The sequence below is a fragment of the Toxorhynchites rutilus genome, chromosome 3, assembly GCF_029784135.1.
Source record: "Toxorhynchites rutilus septentrionalis strain SRP chromosome 3, ASM2978413v1, whole genome shotgun sequence".
In the NCBI taxonomy this organism is placed as follows: domain Eukaryota; kingdom Metazoa; phylum Arthropoda; class Insecta; order Diptera; family Culicidae; genus Toxorhynchites; species Toxorhynchites rutilus.
The window spans coordinates 59,049,626-59,062,572 of record NC_073746.1 but is presented as its reverse complement, the minus strand read 5'-3'; positions in this window follow the sequence as shown (position 1 = coordinate 59,062,572).

The following is a 12,947-nucleotide window of genomic DNA, read 5'->3' as shown; positions in this document are numbered from 1 at the left end:
ATCAGCTCTTAACTATTCTCATTATGAATATTTTTTCACCGTTCAATTTTTGTTTTATTGTTAAAAGATATAATGATATAATGGATGGTAAAAATATTCTTTGTTTTTTTACGGAGTTTGAAAAAATATCCGATGTCATATCTACACTAGAATACCCCCTTAAACCGAGATAGTTTTTGCATTCTTAGGGAAATACAGGCTTTTCCATTTCGGGCTTCCGAAAGTATACAGCCCTGCGCTGACAACCGATTGACATATCTGTCAACCAAAGCGTCATATCGTTAGTTGAATGTCTGCCATTTTACAATATGGATCGTTTTAGCATCGCACAACGTGTTAATTTTGTTAAATTATACTATAAAAATGATGAAAAATCGGCAAATGTTTTTCGAGCATTACGGACGGATTTTTGTCGTCATTGACGGCCTACAGAGCACACAATCGCTAATGTAGTGCGTAAATTCGAACAAACTGGATCCGTAGCGGATATTGTGAAACCTGTGCATCGTCGTAATGTGCGTTCGGCCGAAAATATTGCTGCTGTTGCTGCCAGTGTGGAGGATGACCCGAATGTTTCGATTCCACGGCGTGCTCAGCAATTGGGCTTGTCAAACACATCATTGTGGCGAATTTTGCATTTGGACTTGCACCTACATCCATATAAAGTCCAACTGGTACAAAAATTAGAGCGTGGTGACCATGGAATGCGTCGGGCATACGTCGATTGGGTAAACGAACAACAGCAGCAAAATGCTGAATTTTCGCATCAAATTTTCTTCAGCGATGAGGCACATTTCGAGCTCGGTGGCTATGTGAACACCCAAAATTTCCATATATGGGGCTCAGAAAATCCACACGTGATTGTTGAGAGGCCATTGCATCCGCCAAAAGTCACTGTTTGGTGCGCATTATGGTCTGGTGGAGTCATCGAGCCGTATTTCTTTGAAAATGAGGACGGCGAGACGGTAACTGTGAATGGTGAGCGCTATGGCCGCATGTTAACCGATTTTTTTTTGCCACAAATTGAAGATATGGATACGGATGACATGTGGTTTCAGCAGGACAGCGCCACGTGCCACACAACACGACCGAACATGGCCATATTGCGAACGAAATTTGAGGGACGCATAATTTCGCGTTTTGGTGATACCAATTGGCCGTCCAGATCATGCGATTTGAACCCGCTAGACTTTTTTTTGTGGGGTTAAGCGAAAGACCGTGTCTATGCCAACTCTCCGCAAACTCTTGAACATTTGAAAGACAACATTCGTGAAGTTATGACCGAGATACCGCCCCATATGTGCCGGAAAGTCATCGAAAATTACCTGTTCCGGATCAAGGCGTGCGAGGAAGCCCTAGGTGGACATTTGAATGATGTTGTATTTCACACATAATGGCATAAACCAAACTTTAATCTGAAATAAAAGTTTAATCGAAATTCGAATTCTAAGTGTGTTTTATTTCAATTTACTTTCGGAATTTAAAGTTTTAGTCAAAACGTCTCCGTCGGTAGTTTCAGTTGTTATCGGATTAAAACGAAAAGGTTTGGAAAAAATTTAGTGAAATGTCTGGAAAAGATGCTCAACAAATCTTGTGTCTATGAGAGTACTTTTTTTTCTGTATACTCTGGGATATGATATGAACAGCAGGTTTGTGTTTTTTCAATTAATTGAATTTGTAAAGGCAATCTGCAATGTTGGTAATTTTAGCAACATGATTTACTTTATGCGATTGACCGTGATGAATATCACGGTCAATCGCATAAAGATGGTGGAGTGACTTACACCAACGGTATGAGTAAATGCTGAGTATATGGAATAATTCGGTATCGAATCCGAGGAGTTATAATGCTAAGAACCAATATTATTTCAATTTTACTACTGATCTGATTGTTTCATTACCTACTTGAAGATTCAAATGTAGGAATGTAGGTTGTTATAACATTAAAAAACACAATTGCTTCTCTTTGTTCATTGCAGTGCAGTGTGCAGAAAATATTAATTATGTGAGTAGTGTTTCAATGTTTTTTTTTATATTCATCTATTAGGAAACACTAAGCAGTAAGACACCATCGTGAGGCATGTTTGAACTCTACGAAGAATGTGATTCAAATGTAGATTTAGCTTATAGCACATAACACTTATGATTGTTGATTTTCGAACGATGTGTGAAAGCTGCATAGAACTACGTCTGTTATGCGGACAGTGATTTTTCGGAAACATTTTTTCAAAATCGCTCAAATGTTTTCGAACAAAAATATTTTTTTGCATGTCGAGCAAACGTATTACATTGCGTATAATGCAAAACGGCAAAAAAGTCGATGTTTATTTTGTCGCTTACGTCTCCTATGGAAACATGGGCAGTACAGGTCTAGAGTTTAGTACAGACTCGGTAGCTTATAAACTATTTTGAGACACCTGTTCTGAATTGTCTGTATTTTTTAAGTCTTGTTTTGCATGCATAGCCCCAAATCAGTAGCCCGTACCGGAGTTCAGAATGGATGCATGCAAAATAGAAATAGATTGGAGCTTTAAGAGGCAGGAAAGGTGATACTCTCTTCAAGATTTCACGGAGGAAACTAGTTTTTCTTGACCGAATTTACATGGGAGCTCTAAGATAAGGTTGAATTTAAAATTACACTCAGGTATTTCAAGCTATGCATCGGAACCCTTGTTGTAGAAGACACGAAAACAGAGCAAGCATAAACAGAACAAAAAACACCAGCAGAAATAGGAGAGAGAGAGAGCCCCCCATGACCAATTTGCCCAAGCATAAACAAAACAAAACAAAAAAACACTAGCAGAAATAGGAGAGAGAGAGAGAAAGAGAGAGAGAGAGAGAGAGAGAGAGAGAAAGAGAGAGAGAGAGAAAGAGAGAGAGAGAGAGAGAGAGAGAGAGAGAAAGAGAGAGAGAGAGAGAGAGAGAGAGAGAGAGAGAGAGAGAGAGAGAGAGAGAGAGAGAGAAAGAGCTCATAGACACTTCTCTGAGCTCGTTTGTTGCTAAGCCTAAGGGACTCAAAAACCAAAACAAAAATTTAGTTGCCATCCGTTATTATAGATATATTCAACAACACCATATAACAAATTATTCGTTAAGTTCACTGTCCAAAAGTATTCACCTGGATGTTTGGGCGCATCACGGTCCATCAATGTCCCTTAGAAGGCTCGTTCAAGTTCCAAAACCATGTAGGGGAAGTGGGGGCATAGTGGTCACCCTAAGGAATGAGCCTATTTCCAGCGTCCACATACCTCTTCAATTCCAGTTTCTCGAAGAATATTATAGTTCAACTCATTGTTGTTCCAGATATCAAACGGCTTTTACAATTTTCATCGTTAGAAAAAAAGGTGGAAAATCGAACTTATTTTTTTTGCTTGGAGGTCTAGTGGGGGCAAAGTGGTCACTCGCACATATCAAGCTAAATGGCATAGATTTATGCGTTTTTTTCGTCCAAATTTGTTCAAATCATATGTGATATAGCAGGTACATGCATGAAATAAGCTTGGCCTTTTCACCTAGAGTCTCAATTTAGATTTTCTCATGCATACAACAACGTAGTAAGAAACACATAACGTTTCGCATAATAAGGTTTGGTTTTGTCGTAGTGGTACATTTATCCAGGGTCAAAGCCATAAAAGGATCCTCTTCAAAAGCAGAATGTGATGCGGTATATCAGCTTTAGTAAACAGAACATTGTAAGTCGTTATTCACCTATGACCACTTTGCACCCCAATATCAAAGTAATTTCTATGCGAATTAATCGCTGAGATTAAACAAAATATCTATTCACCTCTTCTAGAATATGTGAACAGTCGTCCAAACTAATGATTTGTCCAACATATGAGATTGAATAAACTAAATTTCATGAGAAATTCCTTAGATACCATGCGCACAGAACTACGGCCGAATGGCTATCGAGAGAGTAATTTCTGTTATTTATTTGTATTTTGACATGCGAGAGCTCTGCTGAAGTACAGGGTGACTCAAAAGTCATTAAATTCTTCAAACATAAGGTTACTATCGATACGGCATCTATAGTCAATAGTTATACTACCAAACAAGCAGGTGACCACTTTGCCCCCCATGACCAATTTGCCCCCACTACCCCTATCTGCATACAAGAACAAAATGCACATCAAAAATTGAAAAGGCGTAAAGTATCTGTTTTGACATAATCGCCAACTTTTCGCGTTAGTGCGCTCAGACCCACCTCCCACCTGGAGAGGCGCGCGCTCGGCCGTCCCGCGGCTTATTTTCGATTCCAGTGGCACAGAGAAGGACTTTCAATTACTACTTTCAAGTCGTCGCTCCTTTGTGCCCAGTGAGTGTGTGTGTGTCTGCCAATCGCGGTGCACTTAACTTGTGGTCGGAAAGGGATTATCAGACCACACTTCCAGCTGCTACAGCTGGACCATGCACTTTCGTATCGTACCGCTGCAATCACTTCCAACGATACGGGTTTTAATGAAGCGCGAATGACAGGTGTGGCGAATTGGTGGCTCAAGTAGGAATCTTGATCCCAGGATTGACTACTTTTGATGCAAGCGTGGGGGTGGTGTGATGTATCTTTAATTGAAATCATTTTTTAGTCCATGTTGATTCTCCATGACGAATTATCATTCTTATATCAAAGATCAGTATATCATTTGCAAACATTTTTAACGGGGCAGTGTCCTTGGGATTTGAAAAATAAGAAATGGAATCAAAATAACACAATTTGCTTCTTCTGACAGCTGGCTGAAACAAAAGGTACCGTAACGTTAAATCCAGATTTGAAAATGAGCAGCCTCAAGTTGCCACCAGTAAACGTCTACAAAATCCCATTCACTCAATTATTCACGCTTTTCAAACGCAACGATTGCCGACGTATTTAGGCATTGATTCGTACCCAACTTCTCACTTCATCTCGCGTTGTTACAGGCCAGATGTGGATTGGTTGAAAAAATAAGAATATAAAATAACTCACACCAGAAAATAATTATGCATGTCTAAATTCGGCTCCTGGCAAACAACCGGTGGAAGTTGAGTTTGTTACATAAAAAAGGTTCTGCACAAGTGTTATAAAACATTTATTCCAAGTTCGATAGTTAAACCGATGGTTAGGATTTATATGGCCAAATTTTGAAACAGGCCCACAAGTTGTCAGTTGACGAAACGTGACATGACCCCATTTGTTCGCTTTTTCGACGACAAATCCAGATCCAAGCACTGCGGGATACACATACATATTTTTGACAGAACACTTCGATCCGGCCGCTCACCACAAGACCACACAAATCGGACCATTGTGTGGTGGGCCACCCGATTGACGGGTGTGAAAGATTTGCCTCTGGGACAACAGCGCAGCGCACACCCGCCACCAAAGGACACAAGCTGCCGGAGAGTCCCGGGCAATCCACGGAGGAGTTCATTTCATGGTTTTTAAAGCGGTACTTGTGCAGCTTTATGACGAGTCGAAAATCTGAGTGACATACTTAGCGGGACGCGGAGTTCCAATCGCCGACCGCGCCCCCTTGCCATAAACAGTGTAATGTAGTAGGAGCTGAACGAGACGAATGAGTTCATACTGCGCAAACTGTGACCAAATTTATACGGGCCGGAAAATTTGGAAAGGGATTTTTGCTGGCTGCTGGTGAACACAGTGAAAGGGCGCTTTCGAAACGTCCATTAGCTAACGAGAAGTAATGACGTGTGGAAAATTAAAGCAAACGAGAAACTCGTTATTGAAATTGTTTGGTAAATTTGTCAAGCGTTCGAAGCGTTTCTGGGTTTCCGGGGGTTATTTGGGACCGAAATGTGTTACGTTCGGAAAACAATTAGTATGAGAAATTAGGTTTTCACGGATTCTCAGCGATCGCCTCTGTGGGGTCTTCCGAAACAATGCTACTCCGTTCAGATGACTAAAAGCGCCTTTAAACGGTTTCCTCCCATTGATTAGCGCTAACGGCATCCGAAGGTACAAATTAAATGATGAACCCCGCAATTAAATTCATTCATAATCATCCCGGTCGAACAGATACCATCACGATCAGCAACAGCCAAAAAAAGTTCGATCGCCACAACAAAGCGTCAAATTTCCAAAACTAGACCGGTTCGTAGGCGAGCGTAAACAGGAATCGTAGCCGATTCCTATTTGAGCTACTCAATGCTCCGAAACCTCCATCGCACACCGATTGACGAGTGCTTGGCACTAATCCTAAGAGCTGCTGGCCGCGCTTTGATCCCAACATGGATGGGTTCGTCTTTAGTGGCTAATTGCTTGTTCAAACGATGACTCTTCAAAAAAAAAAAAAACGTATAATATCGAGAGTTGAAAGGATTTCATCGACAAAAACACTTTCTCTGCTCACGTTATGGGTTTGTGTTCTCACATTTATTAGCCGTAATATGAGAGGAATGATACGAAGGTGGTGACCATCACCACCTTTCTCAAACGTGGTGTTGGGGCAAAAGAAAAAACGGCCAGATATTATCTACTATCTGCATTTTGAGGCTGCTCCGACCAACCAGAGGCATGATATTAGCGTGAGAAATTCATGTTTACAAATCCGTAATGCGATTTTTCACTCCTTCGGTTTTAGTTCGATCGAACGATCGATATTCCGCTACAATGGAAAATGAAGATCTTTTGAAGTATATTATTATATTGTAAACAAATTACCTAGGGATGCCAAAGGATTAGTGCTATTCATTCATTCATTCTAACTAGAACTCCCGTTGTTCACGTTCAATTTAACGAGCCAATCGATATGCTTGTTTTGCTGAGGATCAACTTAACGGACCATGGTAGATATGGAGAAGTCACTGAACATTCAATTTGTCGAAATAAGTGAGAGAAATAAATACCAACACGCCACAAAAAATAGAAAATCGAATATATGTAACCCGCGGAAATTCAAAATTTGCGATACCTTTTTATGAGACCTCGTATCATAGCGATTTTGAAGATTTTTCGCACGATTACTACACGAATATGACCATCTTTTCTGGGAAGCATTTGTGTGATACGTGCCAGTGGCCATTGAATTGGTGGTACGTTGTCCGGTTTGATAAGGACCAATTCACCAATTTTGTAGAGAGACCTTAATCAGTTACGTTCACAGCAAAATTCTTCAGCGTGGGGTTTGATTTTCGTAAAACATTCGGAAATTATTTTATATAATGTGACACGAATGGTGAACGAACTATTCATTTCTAGCGGAATACTAACAGATCCTCGTGTATATATGCATCCATTCCATGCGAAACCGATATAGTGGTTCTCAGATTTTCGTAAAAAGGTGTAGTTTTGTTCCATGTCGCAAAATATTAGTCCTGCATTTTTTTAAATTCGTTCATTAGGTTGCCCATTTCTATTTTAGGGTGGTTCGAAAAATCAACTTTTTACCCTTTTTCCAAAAATGACTTTTTTCAAAAAAAACTACTGGACTGATTCAAATAAACGGTTATCAAATTGATGCCAATGAGCGAGCTTGAAAACTCTAAAATGAAAAATACACCTTTATGATTTTTGAACATTTTATGTAAAAAGATCAGCTTTAGAAAAAAAGTATATAAAAAATATAGTGCCTCTGTTCCCGAAACCATGTCTATATATATATATAAAAATGGATTTCTGTCTGTCAGTCTGATTCTTATGGACTCGAAAACTACTGAACCGATCGACATGAAAATTGGTATGTAGGGGTTTTTGGGGCCGGGGAAGGTTTTCGTGGTAGTTTGAGACCCCTCCCCCCTTTCTAAGGGGGGGCCGCCATACAAATGAAAGACAAATTTCTACATTACTTGAGAATTAATCAAGCAAATGAAACCAAATTAGGCATATGGAGGTTTTAGGGTGCAATAAATGTTTCTATGGTGGTTAGACTCTCCACCCCCTCTCTAAGGGGGGCTGCCATACAAATGAAACACAAATTTCTGCATAACTTGAGAATTAATCAAGAAAATGAAACCAAATTTGGAATGTGGAGGTATTAGAGTGCAATAAATGTTTTTACGGTGGTCAGACACTCCACCCTCCTCTCTACGAGGGAACTGCCATACAAATGAAAGACAAATTTTTATATAACACGAAAACTAATCGAGTAAATGGAGCCAAATTTGGCATGCGAAGGTTTTAGGGGACACGAAACGTTTCTATGGTGAATAGACAATCCTCCCCTCTCTCTGAGGGTAGGTGGGGGACTGCCATACAAATGAAGCAAACATTTCTGCATAATTCAAGAACTAATTAAGCAAACGGAACCAAATTTGGCATCTGGAGGTTCTAGGGGGCAATAAACAACTTCTGTTTCCATTCGTGATGAATTGTCTCCGCTTTCTTTTGAACTACTTCGCGAACTTCGTGAATCGCAGGAAGTATTGAACATTAAATATGTCTGGCCTGGCATATTCGGAACAATTCTAGTAAAGAAAAGAGATGGTGATAGACCTGACGTTATAAAAAACAGAGAAGATCTCAGTAAACTAATGACCCGATACTTGAACATGACTAAGACTCCCTCGCCCAAGAGGAAAAGACACAACAATGCTGTGTAATTTCTTCTTGCCTGTTTTCCTCGTTTTTTTTATTCAATTTGTGTTTGTCTTTTAATCTATGACTCATACAAATACAAATAACTTTTCCCATGACGACGTGAATGATCTGGACATTAGCTTGAGAAATATTAACGGTAACTTTTTGAGAATTCTTCAATGGAATGTTCGTGGAATAAATGACTTAGAAAAATTCGACCAAATAATTTTATTCATTAATCAGTGTGACGTGTCCATAGATGTCATAGTGATTGGCGAGACATGGCTTAAAGCTGAAATGTGCTCAATTTATAATATAAATGGGTACAAATCGATTATCTCGTGTCGTGAGGTATCTGCTGGTGGTTTAGCTGTATTCGTTAAAAATTCAATTCGACATAAAATCATTGACAATCAAAATCTAGATGGATTTCATTTCATTCACATTGAGCTATCAATCAATAATCAGTTTTTCGATGTTTTAGGTGTTTATCGTCCCCCCTCTTTTGACTTCAACAGATTTTGTGACTTCCTGGAAAATAAATTGAATCGTTCTAAATCAAGACCATACTTCATTGTAGGTGACGTGAATGTTCCTGTAAATTTGTCTGGTAATAATATTGTAGTTCGTTATAGCAATCTCTTACAGTCGCTAGGTTTTATATGTGGCAACACGTTTACTACGCGCAATGCGAGTAACAATATATTGGACCATGTTATATGCAGAATCATGGACGCGCCAAACATTCGGAATGATACTGTTTTCTCTTGTCTCAGTGATCACTCATTGATTGTATCTTCGTTAAGACTAAACGGTTGCAAAGTCAAAACAAAACTGAAAAAGACCATTGTAGACCACAACAGATTAAACACGCTCTTCTCTAATTTCTTGGATTCAGTGAGTTGTGGGCAAAGCGTTGAATTGTGCTTAACAAATATCTCGTCGACGTACAATGCGTTGTTAAACCAATGCTCCAAAACCATCTCTGTTGAGGTCAACACCAAAGGAAACGCTTGTCCCTGGATGTCATATGATCTTTGGAAATTGTTGAAAATTAAAGACAAATACTTGAAAAAGGTTAAAAGCCGTCCTAATGATACGTACCTACAAGAAATGCTCAACCATATTTCAAAAAAAGTTCAAGTAGAGAAAAGGCACAGTAAAAGAGCATTTTTCCAACAATTATTGAACAATACGATTAATTCAAGAATGTGGAAAACAATTAATTCCATTTTTGGACGCTCCAAGGAAAGAACACAAATTAATCTTATTAATGATGGTATTGAGTATACAAAGGACGAAGAAGTGTGTGAAGTTTTCAACGAATATTTTTCAAGCATTGGAACTCAACTATCTCGTGAAATTCCTAAGCGTAATAATGGTAATCCATCGATGTACACTCGTTATGTCCCAAACTCAATTTTTTTATATCCGTCAAATCCAGCTGAGGTGCTAACGATCATACAAGATCTGAACAGCAAAAAAGGTTGCGGATCTGATAATATCCCAGTGAATGTAATAAAAACGAACGCAGTTGCCTTTTCTAGAATTTGCTCAGAATTGTTCAACATATTGCTGTCTACAGGAAGATATCCAAACTGTCTAAAAATTGCTAGAGTTGTGCCAATTTTTAAATCTGGCGATTGTACGAATCCTAGCAACTATCGACCGATACCAACCCTATCAGTGTTTAATAAAATATTTGAAAAGCTCATTATTGTCAGATTTCTTGATTTTTTGAATAAAAATAACGTCTTCTACCAGCTCCAGTACGGATTTCGGCGTGGCAGCAGCACTGTAACTGCCGTCACTGAGCTTGTGGATGAGCTGATAGATGGAATCGATCACAAAAAGGTAGTTGGAGCACTATTTCTTGACCTAAAAAAGGCCTTCGATACAATCGATCATAATGTATTACTAAAAAAAATGAATATCTATGGTATTCGAGGAATAGCCAACGACCTCGTGCAAAATTATCTCACCGATAGACACCAATATGTTGCATTGAATAATGCCAGAAGTATCCTGCGTCCAATCAATATAGGAGTACCCCAGGGTAGTAATATCGGGCCTCTGCTGTTTCTTATGTACGTTAATGATATAGGTAACCTTCCGTTGATAGGAACAGCTAGACTATTTGCTGACGACACTGCATTATTTTATCCTTGTTCTGAATCAAAAACCGTCGTCTCAAATATTGAAAATGATCTAAATGTTCTTCTTACTTATTTTCAAGACAATCTTTTGTCACTTAATCTGTCAAAAACAAAATATATGTTCTTCCACTCACCTAGGAAAAAAATCATCGTTTGTCCCGACCCAAAGGTCGGGGATATTTCAATTGACAAGATTAACCACTTCAAATATCTTGGAATTCAGCTAGACACGACCTTATCATGGACACAACAAGTAAATTCTTTGGAGAGAAAAATTTCTTCACTCTGTGGTTTATTAAAGAGAGTATCCCACTTTGTGGCCAAGAAAGCGTTAATCAATTTCTACTTTGCATGTATACACTCACTATTGCAATATGGAATAATAGTATGGGGGCATGCATGTAAAACAAAACTAAAAAAATTACAAGTGTTGCAGAATAGATGTTTGAAAATCATATACAGACTACCAATTCTTCATCCTACTTCGGACTTATACTCTGACGATTCTCATAGTATACTGCCTCTTATTGGACTGCGCGAATTACAGACTGTAAAATTTATTCACAGCGTTATAAATGACAATAATATCCATCACAACCTGACAATACCTACAGCAAATCACCAACGCTCCACACGACAAGCCCAAAATTTAATGCGAAGTCGGGCAACAACCAATGTTGGTCAACAGCGCATTTTGTTTTATGGACCGTCCCGTTTCAATGCTTTGCCACCGGAAATAAAAATAAATTGAAGCTATACCTAAAATCGATCATAAGAGTTTTCCTAATATAGATTTCGATCAACCACAATAAACCACCTCAGTGTTTGGCTTTCTTATTTTTGTATACTTGCCAGTTTTTCTCATAATTTTCTACAATCTATGTTTTATATTCAAATTTTTGTTGTTTGTTTCTATTTATCTTTTTTACTATGTTATATTCTTATATTATATTGGATCCCTTAAAAGAAATACTATTTTCACTGGGATCCATACATCTTTGCTTTACATGTTATTGTCCGCTCACCTCGTACCTAAATATCTTGTTTTGTCCTGTGGAATTGTAAATAATCTTAAATTTTTTTTTTCAGCAAAAAACAATTGGTGCCCAACTCTAGGATTCTCGAATAAGAGTTTCTTCGAGATGGGGGAGAAGAGAATGTTTCTATGATGGTATGACACCTCTCCCTTCTCTGGAATGGAGAGGGGGTCCCATAAAAATGTTACACATATTTCAACCAAATATATTCCAATCAAACATGACAATTGAAAATTTTCGGAAAAGTCTGAAGGAAAAAGGGAAAATTCGGAAAATTAAATTCCCTTATGTTCTACAATTACATAGTAGTGACAAGCGTTGTTAGTCCATTTGATGTTTGTGCTAACAAAATATCTTTATCTTCTTCTATCTATACCAATAAAAACGGATTGCCGAATATGTTGATAAGAGCAAAACTCGAGGAAGGAATTGTCCGTTTTAGGGCTGTATTTATTCTATCATATTTTCTATATCAAACATTTATTCCATGTAACGGAGAAACATGTTATTTGCAAGTGGTTGAAAAATCTTGAACGAGAATTGTGTCTGAAAATAATCTGATATTATAATGATGAGTTTTGGTAGAAGTACTAGGGATTTTATAGTAAAAGGTAAATTCAACGGGGTCGATTAGCAGATCAGTTAAAAAACGTGAAAAACGTGAATGTTTGAAGGTATTGATAACAAAAAACAAGTTTTGGGCTGGACGAAGTTTACCGGGTCAGCTAGAAAACTATAAAAAAAAACAAATACAATAAATAATTACGAAAACAACATCCATTTTCTTAAAGTTTTTTTTAAACTCCCACTCCCCCTCCCATCATCAATTTCGCCGCCCCCTCCTGGTGTTCCCGATCCAACTCAACCCTCGTCCTCGTTTTCCCCCTCTGTTGTCTCCGTTCCCCGTGTCAGAGTCTTATCAGAAGATACACCTGGAACTGGAACGTGGGTTGTTTTCCTCCGGCCAAAACCAAATGCAAAATGCGCTAACGTGATTCAGATCATGAAAGATATGGCCAATTGCACTTCTGTATCTGAAATTTGCAGCCCAGCCCAAACTCGCCAACGAGATTGTTGCTGATAAGCATTTCACTTTCGAATATCGCACATTCATTCCCTCCCATAATGTGGAAATTGAGGGGGTGATAACTGAAACGGGTCTGACGAGCGAACAGATAAAAAAAAGAGAGAGTAGACAAGTTCAAGAAGCTCCCCTCTATGGAAGTATAAATCATGGACTGT